We start from the raw sequence: 18062 nt of genomic DNA on the forward strand, positions 1-18062 counted from the left end.
TCCTTGTAGCCCAGGGATGAATCCCACCTGATCATGGTGGATAATCTTTTTAATGTGCTTTTGGATCCTGTTGACTAGGATCTTGTGGAGAATCTTAGCATCCATATTCATCAGTGATATTGGTCTGAAATTCTCCTTTTTGGTAGGATCTTTGCCTGGTTTGGGGATCAGGGTAATGCTGGCTTCATAGAAAGAATCTGGAAATTCTCCTTCTGCTTCAATTTTTTGAAACAGCTTCAGAATAGGTGTTATTTCTTCTTTGAAAGTTTGGTAGAATTCCCCAGGGAATCCATCAGGTCCTGGGCTCTTGTTTTTTGGGAGGTTTTTGATCACTGCTTCAATCTCTTTACTAGATATCAGTCTATTTAGGTTGTCGATTTCTTCCAGGTTCAATTTTAGGAGTTTATAATTTTCTAGGAATGAATCCATTTCATCTAGGTTGCTAAGCTTATTGGCATATAACTGTTGATAATATCTTCTGATGATTGTTTCTACTTCCTTGGTGTCAGTCGTGATCTCTCTCTTTTCATTCATAATTTTATGAATTTGGGCTTTCTCTGTTTTCTTTTGGATTAGTGTGGCCAATGGTTTATCGATCTTATTGATTCTTTCAAAAAACCAGCTTCTAGTTTCATTGATACGTTCTACTGTATCTCTGGTTTCTACCTCATTGATCTCAGCTCTTATCTTGATGATTTCCCTTCTTATGTGTGGAGTTGGTTTGATTTGTTGTTGTTTCTCCACTTCTTTAAGGTGTAGAGAAAGCTGCTGTGTTCTGGATTTTTCCATTTTTTTGAGGGAGGCTTGGATGGCTATGTATTTCCCCCTTAGGACCGCCTTTGCTGTATCCCATAGGTTTTGGACCGAAGTGTCTTCATTCTCATTGATTTCCATGAATTATTTCAGTTCTTCTTTGATCTCCTGGTTGATCCAAGCATTCTTAAGCAAGGTGGTCTTTAACTTCCCGTTGTTTGAGTTCCTTCCCAACTATTCCTTGTGATTGAGCTCCAGTTTCAAAGCATTGTGATCTGAGAATATGTATGGACCCTGCAATTACACTACTGGGTATTTACCCCAAAGATACAGATGTAGTGAAAAGAAGGGCCATCTGTACCCCAATGTTTATAGCAGCAATGGCCACGGTCGCCAAACTGTGGAAAGAACCAAGATGCCCTTCAACGGACGAATGGATAAGGAAAATGAAAAACAATCTGAGGGTTTTGAAAGGGCGGGGGTGGGAGGTTGGGGGAGCCAGATGGTGGGTATTGGAGAGGGTACATATTGCATGGAGCACTGGGTGTGGTGCAAAAAACAATGAATACTGTTAGGCTGAAAGTAAATTTGAAAAAAGAAAAAAAAATAAAAAGACCTCTTGAATAACTAAGAGACTTTGTACTATCATCTTTGAAATCATCTGAGATTGACTTGATAGAATTCAGGAGCAGCTGAGCGATAAGAGGACCCAACTATGGTCATTCCTCTTCAACAAACCTTATGTGTCCCTCTGTCTCAGCTCCCAAGCTAACAAGCCAAAGTTCTAAAGATTTGCATGATTTCTCCCTATTGGGGTCACAAATCTCCCTCCTTTTGCCTTTGGTGTATATGTGTGTCTCTATAAGTGTTGTCTATAAAGAATGAGAACCTTCCTCTAACCTGGGATGGATCTTAGAACCAATTGTTTCAACAAGGTTGATATGAGGCTAACCATCAAATTGTCCCTCCAGCCCCCATCCCAAGGAGCAAGAACAACAAGTCATCTACCATTCAGGCCCCACCTTTGGCCCTACTTTCCAATACAGAGCCTATAACTATCTCCCTCCCAACCATCTCCTTCCTCAGCAATGAGGAACAAAGTGGAGGCTTATTTATTGCATGATGAAATGATTGAATAATTGAATGATATGGCTGCTACTAAATCACAAGGATGTCCCTCAGATTATATTAAATGAGGAAGCTCTTGTCTTTCCTATTCCAGAAAGCCAGGTCTTGTCAGTATTCCATCTGTTTCACTGGAACTGCCAAAAACTATGAAAGGTTTACAATTTTCCTTATTTGCCGGAAAACAAGTTAGCCTGCCACAATATCGTAGACACTGGCATAAAACTTGAGACTCCTGGGCTAGAGACAAAGGACCGCTTATTAATCACAGCAATGGCAGAACCAGAATAACATTTGTGTTGGCTCTCCAAGTCCCAGTTCCTACAAGGCAAAGCAACACTGGCTAGGTGATGCTAGCACACTCAGTGAGTTGGGCTCCCTGAGAAAGACCTTAGTTAGGAAGCCCCAGTCTTCTCTAAAAACGCCACTAGCAAGTCTCCTCATCCATTTTCCAGTGAGAGACATCATCTTCATTATCATGAACAGCCAACAAATCTGCCCTCTGTCCCAGAGAAAGATGCTGTATTTTCCAAAGCTGTTTGCCATACAAATATCCTTGGAAAAGTATCCAGGACAAAATCTACCAGAAGATATGCAGAAACAATAGAGAATCATGGAGAACTACCTCCCAACCACTCCATAAATACATATTAACTCAAAATGGATCATAGGCCTATCTAAGTGTAAACCTAAATCTATAAAGTTTCTAGAACAAAGCATAGAAGTTACCAGGATTACTTTATAGCCAACAAGGCCAATAGTCCAAAGAGTGTGACTCACATAGAGGCAGCTCATATGGAAGATTTAAAGAGGCCCTCACTCTCAGGTCCGGAGCCGGGCACTTGCACAACCCAGAAAGTACCTTCTTAAATTTGTGATTATCTACTTGGGTTTGCCATAATATCCACACTGCATCTTTTTCCATTCTTGATAGTTACAAAATCAGAAAATATCAGATTGTATTACCCAAGGAGCAGTATAGCATACATCACAGCCTTGGACTACTGCAGAACACTTTCCTGCCCCAGGTCCAACTCAAATGGCACAGCCTTCCATGTCACATATACTGTGCAATGGATCAGTCCTTGGAAGAGTGGAATGTGTCCACCAGAAGTCCAAGAGATCCACCAGATATTGTACTTCCCTCTTCATAGTAGGGAATGCATTTTACTGGGAGCGATATCATCCTCAAGGTGGAAAACCCTGGTTCTTACAGGGCAAAAAAATCTTATACCTTACAATAGTTTGTGGTCCTCCAAAGACTGTAGTCCCTAAGCAAATAGGCACTATACCTGTACTATTGATATTCCAGGGTGGGGAAGTAATTAGAGAAAAAAAAATCTTAACAATTTCCTTCACAGGGCATTAATGACAAAACAATTGGAAAGCTCTCTAGTAAGAGGAGAGGCAACAAAAAAATGATATCCTTTGCAGTGGTTGTCCCAACATGCCTTTGACCATCAGATCTCTAAACTATTTACTGAAGTGGTAGATTCCAAATCTCTGAAGGGTTTTTAATCTCCCACCCTCTAGAATATATGTGTCAAAAATTGCCCAATATCAACTGGGTTCTATCAGATCCACGAATTCATAAACATGAGTGAACTCAGCAGCAGTTCGTCATAGATGGAAATGATGTGCCTGAACAGGAGTAGAGGGCGGGAGTAATTTACATGAGGAGGCAGACTGGACCCCCATGTCACCCACCACTGTTGTACCAGTGCTTTTCCCCAGCTCACATCTGTAGCTCTATGGGCACCCTACAATACAAGTTGAATGAGGAGAAAAATCCAGAGACTGGTTTTCAGATGGGTTTTCTAAGTATGTGGGTAAAAGACAAAAACAGATGGTGAGGAGAGATATATATACGTATGTGTATATATATATATATATATATATACACACACACACACACATACATACACAGAGAGAGAGAGAGAAGCTGCTATAGCAGTATGTCTGGTTTATCCACTTGAACAAAGAAGTGGCTCAAGATAATATATATGGACTCATGGGCGATGGCAAATTGCTTGGCCTGCTGGTCAAGGGCATAGAAAGAAATAAACTAAAAGGTCAGAGACAAGATCTTAAGTGGAGGCATGTGGATAGACATGAAATTTTCCATATCACAAGTAATTACCTACTAGAATACATTACCACAAAAGAAACACTGAACAACTTAGTACAGAAAAGGATATAGCTAATTGATGTTAGACAACTTTTGTTCTCATTCATACCATGCCTGGCAGAAGGGGTCACAGTAGGAGAGATGGAGGCTACACCTCCACCCAAAATCATGTATTTTCTCTTACTAAGGCCAGTCAAGCTATTGTAGCCTCTGAATGTCCATCATGACAGCAACAGAGGCCAATAACCTAGTGTGATACTATTCCTTGAGGAGACCACCTGGCCATTTGGTGGCAGGTTGATTAAATTGTGCCCCTTCCACTCTGGAAGAACCAGTGAAATACATGGGTCTGGAACCAAGGGATGAAAGTAGGAGATACCCCAGTTAGCATCATTCCCAATAACCATTAAGGAAATATGTGCTTTTCTTCCTGCAACTCTGGACTTCAAAAACTTAAAAGTCTAAATCCCCAAAGGAAACAGCAAGCTTCCCATTGAACTACAACTAGAACTTCCACAGCTGCCATCTAGACATCCCAGGATCCTTGTATCCAGGAACCAGGAGGCTGGAGGAGGACTCACTACACCAGCAGGCATAAATAATACTGATCATCAGGGTAACCTAGGACTAATGTTACACAATGGTAGCAGGGAGGAATATATGAAATTCGGATGATCAACCTGAGTGCCTCTTGGTACTCCCTTTCCCAATTACAGCTGTGAATGAGCATATGCAGCAAACGTAGCCTAAGAATTGTGGGGTCTAGGGATCAAGACCACTCAAGACTTTGGGTCACACCACCAGGTAAGCTGTCATGACTAAGGAGAGGGGATAGCTGTAAGACAAGGAAATTTAGAATGGATAGTGGAGAAGGAAATGGGATAGTGAAGAAGCAATTCAGCCCCAAAACTAACTGCAGCAATGAAGACTAATTTGGTCCATAAACCTCCCTCTTTTAAGTTTATTCTCAGGAAGAAAGGTCCATAGAACCTGGGGAGGAGCTGTGCCTGAATGGGTAAGGAGAAATACATGTGAAGCAAAGCATGGACTGTGGCACCCATGAAGATCTCACTTGTGCCAATCACATCTCCCTTCAAGAGAAAACCTGAAGCAAAGAGTATGTGTTGCTGAAAGCCTCCGGCTGTGGCAGACTTCAGGCTCTGTCTCAGCCTTAGAGCTGAGTCCACCTGCCCCCTGAACATTTCCTAGCCCATGTCTGACTGAGCACACAATGATATAAAGACTTGGTAATTTGGTCAATGTGGGACTGCTCCATGGGCATTCTTTGTCCTTGCAATCTCCCCTGGGCTTTCTAGAACTTTCTCACGGCTATGCCACAGTCTGATGCTCTTTCTACTCAATCCTCCTTCCTTCTCCCTCACTTTTCATGGGTATCAGATCAGCATCATCATCTGAAAGCTTTCTCTGCCCCTCATGCTCCTTCTCCCTTTTAACGTTCACCAATGTAACCTCCAATAAATAACTTTCACTTATAACTCATCTTGGTATCTGCTTCCTGGAAAGCCCAAATCAACAAAGACCTAAACATAAAAACAAAAACTGTAAAGCTAGAAAAAAACATGAAAGAACATATTCATGACCTTCATACAAGCAAGGTTGTCCTAGACAAGACACAACTATAATATAAGTTGACTAGTACTGAGACAAGTACTAACCATAAAAAAAGAAACTGAGAAACTGTACTTCTTCCAAATCTAAAAGTAAATTATTTCTCAAAAGATGAATACTTAAACAAGCTATGGTATATTGTTACAATGTAATGCTGTTCAGCAATAAAAAGAAGGGAACTATTGATACAAAAAACAATTTGGTGAGTCTCAAAAGCATTATGCTCAGTGAAAGAACCCAATCTCAAAAGGGTACACACTGTATCATTCCATTTATATGACATTCTCAAGAAAGACAAAAACTGTAGTAAGGGAGAACAAATCATCAATTTCTAGGGATTAGAGATGGGGGATTATAGGATCATAAAAGGATAGCATGAGCGAGTATTTTGGCATTATGAAACTATTCTGTATCTATATTCACAGTGGTTATATCCATGCATGTGTTAAAATTCACAGAAATGTACATCAAAGAAGTCAATTTTACTATATGTAAAATTTTAAATATAAAATACAAAAATAATCCTCCATGTATGGATGCTTTGCTTAAAATTATTCAGTGAATGAATGTTTGGGGCTAAAGTGGCTGGGCCATATGGTAGGGGTGTGTTTACTTTTATCAGAAGCAGCCAGACTATTTTCTAGGGTGTTCTATATCTTCATTGGGGTAGTGGTTACACAGTTATGTACATTTGTCCAAACTCATCAAACTGAGCTCTTAAGGTAGCTGCAATTTATTTTTTGTAAAATATACTTCGATAAAGCTGATTAAAAAGAAAATATTTTAAATGATCCCTACATAGCAATAACAAAAAGATTTGAACAGGCATTTCATAAAGGAATACATAGCATCAATAACATTATTTCTCATTAAGACAATGCAAATTAAAACACAATGAAATACCACTACATAACCACTAGAATAGCTAAATATCACTGAGAACAAAATGTTCCAAGAATATGGAACAACTGGAATTCTCATACGTGGCTCATGAGTGTGTGAAATACACCACAATTTTAGAGAATATTTTGGTCATTCCTTATGAGTTAAATATAATCTTCCCTCTGACTGAGCCAATCCATTCCTAGGTAATGAAACATGTACCCAAAAAAGACATGGGCATGGAATGTTTAATCATAATAGTACCAAACTGGAACCATACAAATGTCCATCAACAGGATGACCAGTTAAAACAACAACAACAATAGGATGACAAGTAACCAAACTGTGTCACTTTCATATGATGGAATACTATTCAGCAACATAAATAACCATCACCACCACACACCAGGACCTAAATCTCACAGACATTATGTTAAGCAAAAGAAGGCAAATACTAAAGTGCGTATACTGCATGATTCTCTTTATATGAATTTCAAAAACTGTAAAATGAATATATAGTCATATATATTAGTCAACCTCCAAGATGCCCTCAACGATCCTTATCTCCTCATTTTCATATCCTTGTATAGTCTCCTCCTACACTGATCCATGTCTGGCCAAGTGACTGATACAATATCATAGAAGTGACAGTGTGTGACTTCCAGAGTTAAGTCATAAAATACATTGTAGTTTCTGTCTCAGCCTCACTTGAATTGCTCACCATGGGAAGCCAGCCACCATATCACAAGGAACCCGCTGGCCCTGAGAATAAGCCACCTTGGAATATGAGACTTCAGTCCTATTCAGATATTCAGCTCCCTGCAATCCTGAGCCTTGCTGACATGGGACGCAGTGTCATGAAAGACTCTGAGTGAAACCACCTAAATGATGAAGTGCCAAATTCCTGACCCACAAAACTTAGAAGAGAGAATAAAAATTTCTTGCTATTTTGAGCCACAAGGTTTAGGGTAATCATTAATGCAGCAAGAGATTTGATAAAAATCAAAATTATATTTGTGGGAAGGGGAATATTCACTGAAAAGAAGCACAGTATAATTTCCAAGGGTAATAGAAAAGTTGTGTATCTTAATTTTGATGATGTTTATATGGATGTATTCATATATCAAATTTTGAACTAAATGCTTCCTATCCATGCACTTTATTGCATTTAAAATATACCTGAAAAAAAGTAAGTAAACAAGAAAGAAAACATAACTCAGGAAAGAAAATCTCATTCACAGTATTAACTACACCATAAAATACCTAAAAACAAACACTAAAAATGTGCAAATTCTATACCGAACAAACAAACTATAACTCCTTGGAGAATAACACCAAGGGAGAAAAAAGACCTAAATAAAAAATATATGTTTATAAAAAATAAAAAATTAAAAAAAAAAAAAATACATTTCCCTATAAAAAAAAAAAAAAAAAGAGAGACATGCCATGTTCTTAATAATAAAGGTAATTAGAATATTTTATTTAATAATATATAATAGAATATATTATGAACATTTATGGAGTGTTTTCAATGTAGCAGGCTCTGGTTCTAGCACTGCATAGGATTACATCATATTATACCTTAAAATAATACATGAAGTGGGCACCTGGGTGGCTCAGAGTCCTGGGATCCAGCCCTGCATCTGGCTCCCTGCTTGGTGGGGAGCCTGCATCTCCCTCTGCCTTGTGTTCTCTCTCTCTCTCTCTCTGTCAAATAATTAAATAAAATCTTGGAAAAAAATAATAACACATGAAGTTATTTCTATTTCATAGACTATTAAACAGGTTGAGAGATTAAGTCAATACTGTCAATATGTCTATTCTACAGATATTAATCTTTAAATTCAGTGTAATACCAAGCAACAACTCCAATACCATTTTTAGGAAATTTGGAGGACTAATTCTAAATATATATGGATGAGAGGAAGAACAATGACAGGGAGATTTGCTTCATCAAATCATGAAATCAAAAGATACAAAATAAATAGTGATTTAAGTGGGAACATTTGAAAAAGACATTAACAAATAAATAGGGAAAGTGAATATAAAGCCCAGAAATAGATCCACATATACAGAAATTTCTGGTTGTAAAAATACAATATTTTGAATCACTGGTGAAAGAATATGCAATTCAATAAAATGGTTTGAACATACATCCACCATTTGGGGAACAAATTACATTGTTTTCCTAGCACATACCATATAAAAAGTTCTAATGGATTAAAATATCAAATACTAAGTAACTACAAAGTATTAAAGGAAAAGTAACATAAATTTTTATAACTTGGGGTAAGAATGGCTTTACAAAACAACAATCAAAGCTCAAAACTCACCAAGGAAAAAGTGGAAAGATCTGATTACATGACTTTAAAATTTCTATTTATTGCATGATATCATAAGTAAAAATTAAAAGGTATATTTGCAACATAGGTAACTGAAAAAGAATATACAAAGAACTTCTAAAAAGACAACTCAATAGAAAAATGAACATTGAATATATAGTTCACAAAGGAAATTTAAATGGGCATTAAACATAAGAAAAATGTATTTGACTTTTCCAGCAATTGTAAAAATGCAACCTAAAATAAAAGTGAGATATAAGCCAAACTCGAAAAAATTAAAAATATTGGTTATATCTACTGTTCACAAGGACTTGGGAAAGGAACAATCTTATGCACACTTCATGAGAAAATCAATGAACAAAATCCTTTTGTAAAGCAATTCAACATTATTTTTCAAGAGTTAAAATTTTATATATTCTTTGACCAAGTAATTTTACATTCATAAATCTATCCTGTAGAAATGTCCAAACATGAGCATAAAGATATTCTAATAAGGATGTTTAATGCAGCATTATCTATAATACTAAAAATTTTTTAAAAATACAAATGTCTGTCAATACAGAGGTTAGTTTAATAAATTGGGATATATTACATAATAAAAATACTAGTAATGATATGCAAGTGCATATAGTTAGAACTTTGTGCATCATTGTGGAACAATTACTAAGACATGTTCATTTAAAGTTTATGCATGAAGTATTATTCATTTGTTTAAGAAATGTGTGCTAATGCACTGAAAAAGAACTCAAAACATACAAATCAAAATATGTATATAAAGTAGAAAATGAAGATGAACTTTGAGAATTATTCTGTATTCATGCATAACCGTGTATTTCACAAAAATGCAGTAATTTATTTCTATTACCTGTACAACCAAAAATAGAGGAATATAATCATCAAAAATCCATTACATTTATAATATACAGTTTATTAAATATAAGACTCTGATAACTTGAATGGTAGGTAATATTGCCAAAATTTTTTATAATTTTCAAAAGTCAATTTTTTATATTTTATTCAGCAAATATTTAAGGTCACTAAGCAAAGAGCGCTGTGTTGGGTATTTAGACTTGGTAGCCAGAGAATACACAGCCAAGTGCCCTCCTAGAGTTCACAGTCTATTTAGAAGTAAAAAAAATAGTAAGTAGTTATATGAAATACAATAAATGTTAAAACGAGGGAAATATGAGGTACAATGAAGAGGAAATTGCAAGAAAACCTAATTTAACCTAATCTAAAATTGACTCAAAGAGTACAAACAGCTGTAAGAAAGAAGATGGGCCTTTCTAGAAGAGATGGTTCCATTAGAACTGAAGTGTTGACTCAGGGTAGCCAGAGAGTAGGAGGGAGTGCGGGGGAAGGAGACGGAAAGAGACCAAAATGAGAATGTTCAGGGCAGAAAGAATTATCCTGTGCAAAGTGGAAGCGGTTGGAATGTCGTGGGTGGGGGTTGAGTGGCAAGAAGTTAGTTTAGAGAGCGAGCCCAGGACCTACTCGTGAAATTTCTGATTATCCCTGTTAAGAAAGGAAGAACTTAATCCAAGAGCCAGTGAGAGGTCTTCTGCAGTTTTCAAGCAGGAGCGCCCCAGGCTCAGATTTCCAGGCCGTTTCTGAAACACCGCATCAGACGACCGTGGAGAAAGGAGTCACCAACGGTACCAAAAGGGAGGCAGAGAAATCCATCAGAATGCGGCCGGTGGAGGCACCGCAGAGATGGGGGTGGGGTCGAAAGAAAGAAAGATATTGGACACACGGAATTCAGTGGGGCCTAGGGACTGGGTGAAAGCGTAAGGACAGCCCGAGGAAAGGAGAAAGACGACAGTCCACCGGGGCCCGGCCTCGGCGCGGGTCTGAGCCGCGAGGGGGAGCTGGCGGCCGCGGGGCAGGCGCGTCGCGGGGGCTCGCGGCGCCGCCAGGGAGGGAGGGAGGGTCCGCGTGCAGAAGGCACTGGACCGGATCCTGGGCCTGGGGGCTCCAGGGGCTCCGCTGGCCCGGGGCGGGGGGCGGGGGGCGTTATTCCGAGAAGACAGGGAGGCCGCCCAGCTGGCGCCCCGCCGCGCGGAGAGCCGTCCGCCAGAAGAAGGCGGAGCCGGCCCCGAGAGCCACTGGAAACGCTGGAAAGACGAGAGTAAAGGAGCAGGGCGGTTTCCCTGGCGCCGCAGGCAGGGCTCCGACCCCCACCGCTCCTCGCCCTGCTACAAGAGGCGGCGCCACGGTGCCTGTCGCCAGTCCCCAGAGCAGCTCCGTGGGGACCCAGCTTCCTGCTGAGTCCCACCTGCAGAGGGCCCGGGAGCTGGGGGGCGGGCTTGTGCGAGCCGCCTGCTAGCAGGCAGGCCACAGGTCCTCAGCTGGGGGCGGGCGGAAGGAGGCACCTGCTGGAAGGCCCCAGGAGACTTTGCTGGGGCCCAGTACAGCTATTTCTATTTTTCTTTGACTCACTCTTTGTACGTCAATAAACTTATTTTGGGGTGAGGGGGAGAATAAATTTCAACTTTCAATATACCCGCTGGTCTCTACCAGATGAGTGGCCTCGACCCACTCATCTTCCTTTCTACGAATTAATTTTTTTATAAGTCATAGATATGAGTCTTTTAATCATTTTTTAAGATTTTTTTATATTTATTTAACAGACAGAGATCACAAATAGGCAGAGAGGCAGGCAGAGAGGGAAAGCAGGCTCCCTGCCGAGCAGAGTCCGATGGGGGGCTCGATTCCAGGACCCTGGGACCATGACCTGAGCCGAAGGCAGAGAATTTTAACCCACTGAGCCACCCAGGCGCCCCTTAATCATTTTTATTAACTATTTTCTAGAGTTGTCTGGAACCATTTCCTTCTTTGAGGAGACTTATGCATTATTTGTGGTGTTAGATGCTTGTGGTGTTTCTTCTGAAAACAGAGTTCTACCCTAGGGATTAAATAAAATTATCTAGGCCATAACTACGGTTTTGAAAATTATAACAAAGAATGAGCTGTAGGAGAACTATCCTCTAACACAAGAACACAAGTGAAAAGTTTATCAACAAACCATTATGTTGGGTTATATTTTTAGGGGATCAATAATCAATATCAATTTATGGTTCAGTTAGATGCTATGGTGGGTTGAATAAACTACCACTCCCCCAAGATGTCCATGTCCTAATCCATGGAACCTGGTGAATGGCAAAGGGATTTTGCAGAAGTGTTTAAGTCAAAAACCTTGAGATAGGGAAATTATCTTTGATTATCCAGGAGGGTCCAATGTAATCATAAGGATCCTTATAAAAGGGAGTCTGGTGGGTCAGCATCAGAAAAGGTGATGTGATGAAGGAAAAAAAAGGTCAAGTGATCCAGCCATGAGCCCAGCTCTGCAGACAACCTTTAGAAGGTGGATAAATAAACAGATTCTCCATCAGAGCCTCCAAAAGGAACAGAGCCATGCAGATCCATTTTGGGCTTCCGACCTGCAGATTATAAAAATAGTAAATTTGTGTTTTCCTAAGCTACTAGATTTGTGGTAAATTGTTATGGCAGCAAGAATACAGGTGTTCTTGAAAGCAGTGTATCAGCCTGGGTTCTTCTATACACAATGGGTGATTTTGCCTCAATTTTTGATTAAACAGAATTCAAACTTGAATTTCTTGAATTCAGAGTTCTCATACACCTAAAAACTTTGTGTGTACTCATAATCTCCTTTTCCTCAAACGAGGGAAAAGTTTTCTATTTTCTGAAAACTCATTCTCTTCACCAGTCCCTATTTTTACCTGGGTCTTACTCTATCAGGGATCTCTGTCTTATGTCTTTATGCCCCCTCTCAACAGCCTCTACCCATCAGTCTATAAACAAGTTCAAATAATAACCACATTTATTGAGCCTTTTCTATGTGCCAGACATTAAGCTATGGTCTACTTCATTACAGCACGAATCCTCTGAGATTGAATTTTATGAGTAGTGGCAGATTTACTGAGATGTCTTAAATTTAAATCTTAAACTTCAAAGCATTCAATGGCACAAGTCATATCCAAAGCATATCTAATTTTATATTTTTAATTTTGTGTTTCTTTTCTTAAAAAAGCCCCCTCAAGTTGTATGAACTTCAGAATTCCACAAAACCAGGATCTCGATGTACCTATAAGGTATATATTATTATTGTCCCCATCTTACAAATAAGAAAACTGTGCCATGAAAGGTTTTATAATTCACCTAAGATTATTTAAGCAGTAAGTGGCATAGCAATATTTCAGCCCAATTATTTCTGACTCTCTAACCCAGAAACCTATAATTTGCCCATTAAATTGTTGTCTCTTCAGGGAATTTCTTACCTAAACACACCCCTTCCTTTCCAGCTTCTCTTTTCCTCTAGTTAATATTTTATCTGTCTTTTTTTTCATTTCATGAACCAAAAAATAAGCTATGTCTAACATCTCTACTTCCTTTTCCCATTATAATTTTAACTCACTATAATCCAGCTTCTACCCACCCCACTAAACTGCTTACCGTCTCCAATAATCTCCAATTCACAAAATCCAATGGATGTTTTTTATTTAGCATACTTGAACTAACTGAACCATACTCAAATCATTCCTCCCCTTCTAAAGCTTTCTCTTTCCTTAATTTCTAAGGGCGCCTGGGTGGTACAGTCAGTTGAGCCTCTGACTCTTGCTTTCCACTCAGGTGTAACCTCAGGGTGGTGAGATTGAGCCCCATGTAGGGCTCTGTGCCCAGCACTGAGTGGACTTAGACCTCTCTCCCTCTCCCTCTGCCCTTCTGCCTTTCTCTAGAATAAATAAATCTGTAAGAAAACAACAACAACAAAAAATGTTTCCTTCTTTTTCCCTCTTCTACGGTTGTGCCTTCTTTTATTTACTGTGCTTCCTTTTCATTTGTCCCACTTCCTCATTCTACTCGTTAAATATCAGTGAAATTTCTAGTATTTTTTCTTCCACCCTCTTCTCACTCATCTCATTTCCTTACGGTTATCTCATTTTCATATGTCCTATAGCTTTAACTAGACTCTAATAGTAACAAATCTGTATCTCTATCTTAACGATGCATCATGAATTAAAGACTTACACATACAATTGTCCATTAGACATCTCCATCTACATACACTTAAATCTAAATCACCTCCTCCTTCTGCCAAACTCATCTAGTCAATCAGGTCAAACCCCAGGAATCTTCCTATTTCCTTATATTCTATAAGCAATCTTAACCAAGTCCTTGTGGTTCTGCCTTTTAATCCCTTTTCTTCAACCCCACGGGGATTGCTTAACTCAGATTATCACCATATCTGACATCTTTTATCTTAAGATACTAATAATTTATCTTACTAATCTGTATTTAAATCCCTTTACACACACACACACACACACACACACACCCCACTGGCACACTTCTAGTCACTTCCTCCAGGGTGCTTTTCTTAAAATGCAAATCATATCACATTACTTTCCTTGGTAAAGCCATTTTCACCTTCCTATTGCAGAAGTGATTAAATTTAAATGTGTTGCATGGTAATCTGATGTCCTCATCTGTCCCTAATTACATGTGACCTTAACTTCCCAGGTATCTGCCTTAAATCTATACTTGGACCATTGTGAACTTTTTGTAGGTATTAAACTATGTTGTTCCACATCTCTTTCACACACATGTCAATCTCCCTGGCAAGTTTCCATTGCTATGGTCCTCCATACAAATTCCTTAAGACTTAACACATGTCATTTTACTGAACCCCTCCTTTCCCCCTCATCAGGTAAAATTGATTACCTCCCCACATTCTGCTTTGTTATTGGACATCCATCTCTCCCAATGTTACAGAACACTTGTTCAGAGGTACCTCAGGTCTTGTTTCACGGAAAATCTGCAGAGTTCAGCCCACTGGGATCAGATTAAGATAGAGAATGGGGGCAAGGCCTACAGCAACCAGTGCTAAGATCTTGGTGGATAGCATTCCTGCATTCCTACTTGGAGCAGCACAGAGCTGAGATCCCAGCCAGCAGTTCTGCTCATCTGCAGACCTGAGCTGGAGGCTCCATCTGGCCAGGGTGCTCAGTGTGCAGTTCTATCTGATTCAACCATGGAGTCTGTTCTACAGCCCCACCTATGCAGGGACCAAATCCACAGCTTGTCTAACAGAAAGCCTGGCCAGTTAAGCCAGGCAAACAGAAAGCTCATCCTATAGCCCTGCTTCCAAAAGGAGCCAAAACAGTAGCCCTGCTACTGTTGAGCCCTGCTCAACTGATAAATACAGCCCCTGGCCCCACATAACCAGTGGCCAGCCAAGCCAGCCAGCATCCTCAGAGCCCAGCCAAGAAGTCTAGCCTATGGCCTTAACTGATTGCTGAACACAGCCTAACACCTGGTCCAGACAGGGAGTTTAGTTAGTGACCCTGCCTAATCATAGAGCATACTCTCAGGCCTACCAATGAGTGAGCACAGACAGTAACTGCAATTGACCATGAAGCACAGTGTCTAGCCCCAACCCTACTGGAGGATAAAGGTGGAGGCCCCTCCCCACCAGGCACCAGCCAGAGACTATCCAACAGGAGAATATCTGTGTGTGTGTGTGTGTGTGTGTGTGTGTGTGTATTATATTCTCTTACTCTACATGTAGTGGTATAACACCACAGGACAGTAGACAATGTTGCATTAAGGGTATATATTATAAATGCTAAAACATCCACTAAAATAACACAACAAAGATTTATAGCTAATGTGCCAACAGGGGAGATAAAATGAAATTTTTTAAAATACTCAGTTAAAAATATGTCAGGAAAAGGAGATGAGGGGAACAAAGAAAAGATAAGATAATTAGAAAATGGGTAGTACTATGATAGATGATCCCATTAAATATAAATGTTCTAAACATTTCCATTAAAAAGTGGAAATAACAGATTAAATACGAAAGCAAAGTCCAATTATATGCTGACTAAAGGAAACTCACTTAATTTTTGTTTTCAATTTGAAAGTAGCCATTTATTAACTGACCAGATTGCAAAAATAATCATGGTAGATAACTTAGTTCAACCTTCTAATAAGCCTACTGATCTGGTCTTTCCTGTGGTCCACATTTTCTCCTTCTACAAAATGGGTGGTCTTTTTCTTCATTCTCCCTCTTGAAGGGCCATAAAAAGTTGTTTGCTTCCTTGAAACATTTTCCAACAGTACAGGCCTCGTGAATCAGATGCTCCATGCAGATTATGCCATATTTACCAAGAGATTGAGAAATCAGTGTGTTCTGTGTCAGGGCAATCTGCTTCTTATTGATTTTGTAGTAACTGTGCTTGTAGATCAATTGATTCACCAGCATCAGGTTTGGATATATGTATGCTATATATGGTTCCACAGTCCTTAGCATGTTAACTGAAGCTTTGTTGAGCTTAAAAAGATGCCATTGAAGATTTGGTGAACACGAAGAAATTGCAACACCTTTTGAACCTCTGGGTTCACACCACTGAAACCTCTGATCCCAGTGATATGTGCCAGTTTGGGTTCTGCAGGTACCTAGAAGTTGTCAACTTTTCTTGACATCCTAGCCATCCAAATCTCAGTTCTGTACATATGCCTATATCCCTTGTGATAATGCTTAGCTTTTTCATAGATAAGCTTCCTCTTTGCCTTTCAAAGCATCTTGTGGGCAATCCTTTTTCTCAGACATTTAGTAATCAATTCTACAAAATTCCTTCGCTTTCTCTTAAGGGTTTCTGGCATAACAGAAACCTTATTTTTCTCCTTATCTGCAGTCTTTTCAGGTTCCATCCAGAAAAGAGATGAAGGGAACTCATTTTAAATATAAAGGCACAACTACATAAATAGTAAAAGATGGGATGCCTGGGTGGTTCAGTTGATTAAGCAGCTGCATTTGGTCATGAACTCAGGGTCCTGGGATGGAGCCCCATATTGGGCTCCCTGCTCAGCACGGAGTCTATTTCTCCCTCTGCCCCTCTCCACCCCACTCATTCTCTCTCTCAAATAAATTTTTTTAAAAAAATCTTTTTAAAAAATAGTTAAAATTTTTAAAAAGATGAATAGCTAAAGAATAGAATGATAGACCATCCCAACATTAAACCAAATGAAAGGTGTGGTGGTTATATTACTCTTAGTTAAAACAGGGTTTAAACCAAAGAATATTACCAGAGTTAAGAAGTATTATTTCATAATGATGAATAAATCAGCTCATTATATAAAGGGTAATCTTTTCAACAAGTTATACTTAAAATTTGACATTCATATGCAAAAAGAGAACTTTGATCCAGATCCCTATCATATAAAAATACCTTAAAGTAGATCATAGAACTAAAATCTAAAACTTAAAACTATAAAACTTCTAGAATAGATCATGGAAGAAAAACCTATGTAACTTTGGGTTACGCAAAGATTTAGATACTACTCCAAAAGTATGATTCATAAAACAAAAAATTAATAAACTAGACTTCATCAAAATTTAAACCTGCTCTTGGAAATATACTGTCCAAAAATGAAAAACTAAACAGACCAAGAAAAAATATTTGCAAACCACATATCTAATGACGGACTTATTCAAAATATATTAAAACTCTCAGAACTCAATAATGAGAAACAGGCAATCCACTAAAAAATGATCAAAAGATCAGGTAATGAGGGTGGGAGGTTGGGGGAACCAGGTGGTGGGTATTAGAGAGGGCATGGATTGCATGGAGCACTGGGTGTGGTGCAAAAACAAGGAATACTGTTATGCTGAAAATAAAAAAATAAAAAATAAAATAAAATAATATTTTTTAAAAATCAGGTAATGATCTGGGGGTCATGGGATCTAGCCCTCCATTGGACTCCTTACCCAGCATGGCGTCTGCTTAGGATTCTTTCTTTCCCTTTCTCTCTCTGCCCCTCCCCTGGCTTATGCAGGCACATTCTCTCTCTCTCTCTCTCTCTCTCAAATAAATAAATAAATAAATCTTTAAAAAAAGAAATGAGCAAAAGATTTGAACAGACGCTTCACCAAAGAAGATACATGGATGGCAAGTAAGCACTTGCTTAACATCATCAGTCATTGAGAAAATGCAAATTAAAACCACTACATTTAGAATATCTAAAATTTAAAAGATTGACTATACCAAGGGAGGGTGTGGATGCCAAATAACTGGAGAATTCATGTAATGCCAGTAGGGAAGTATACCCAGTTTTTGGAAGCTTCTTAAAAAGTGTAACATACATACCATATAATCTAGCCATTCCATTCCTAAGTATAC

At 39.0% G+C, this 18062-nt stretch overlaps 1 pseudogene; it reads right to left on the bottom strand.

Annotated features, from left to right (window-relative positions):
- Positions 1-15852: 15852 nt before the first annotated feature.
- Positions 15853-16569, bottom strand: LOC101674704 (annotated as a pseudogene).
- Between the last annotated feature and the right edge of the window lie 1493 nt (positions 16570-18062).

The sequence above is a fragment of the Mustela putorius genome, unplaced genomic scaffold (genome assembly GCF_011764305.1).
Source record: "Mustela putorius furo isolate JIRA1106 unplaced genomic scaffold, ASM1176430v1.1 tig00003913_pilon_pilon_pilon, whole genome shotgun sequence".
Classification (NCBI taxonomy): domain Eukaryota; kingdom Metazoa; phylum Chordata; class Mammalia; order Carnivora; family Mustelidae; genus Mustela; species Mustela putorius.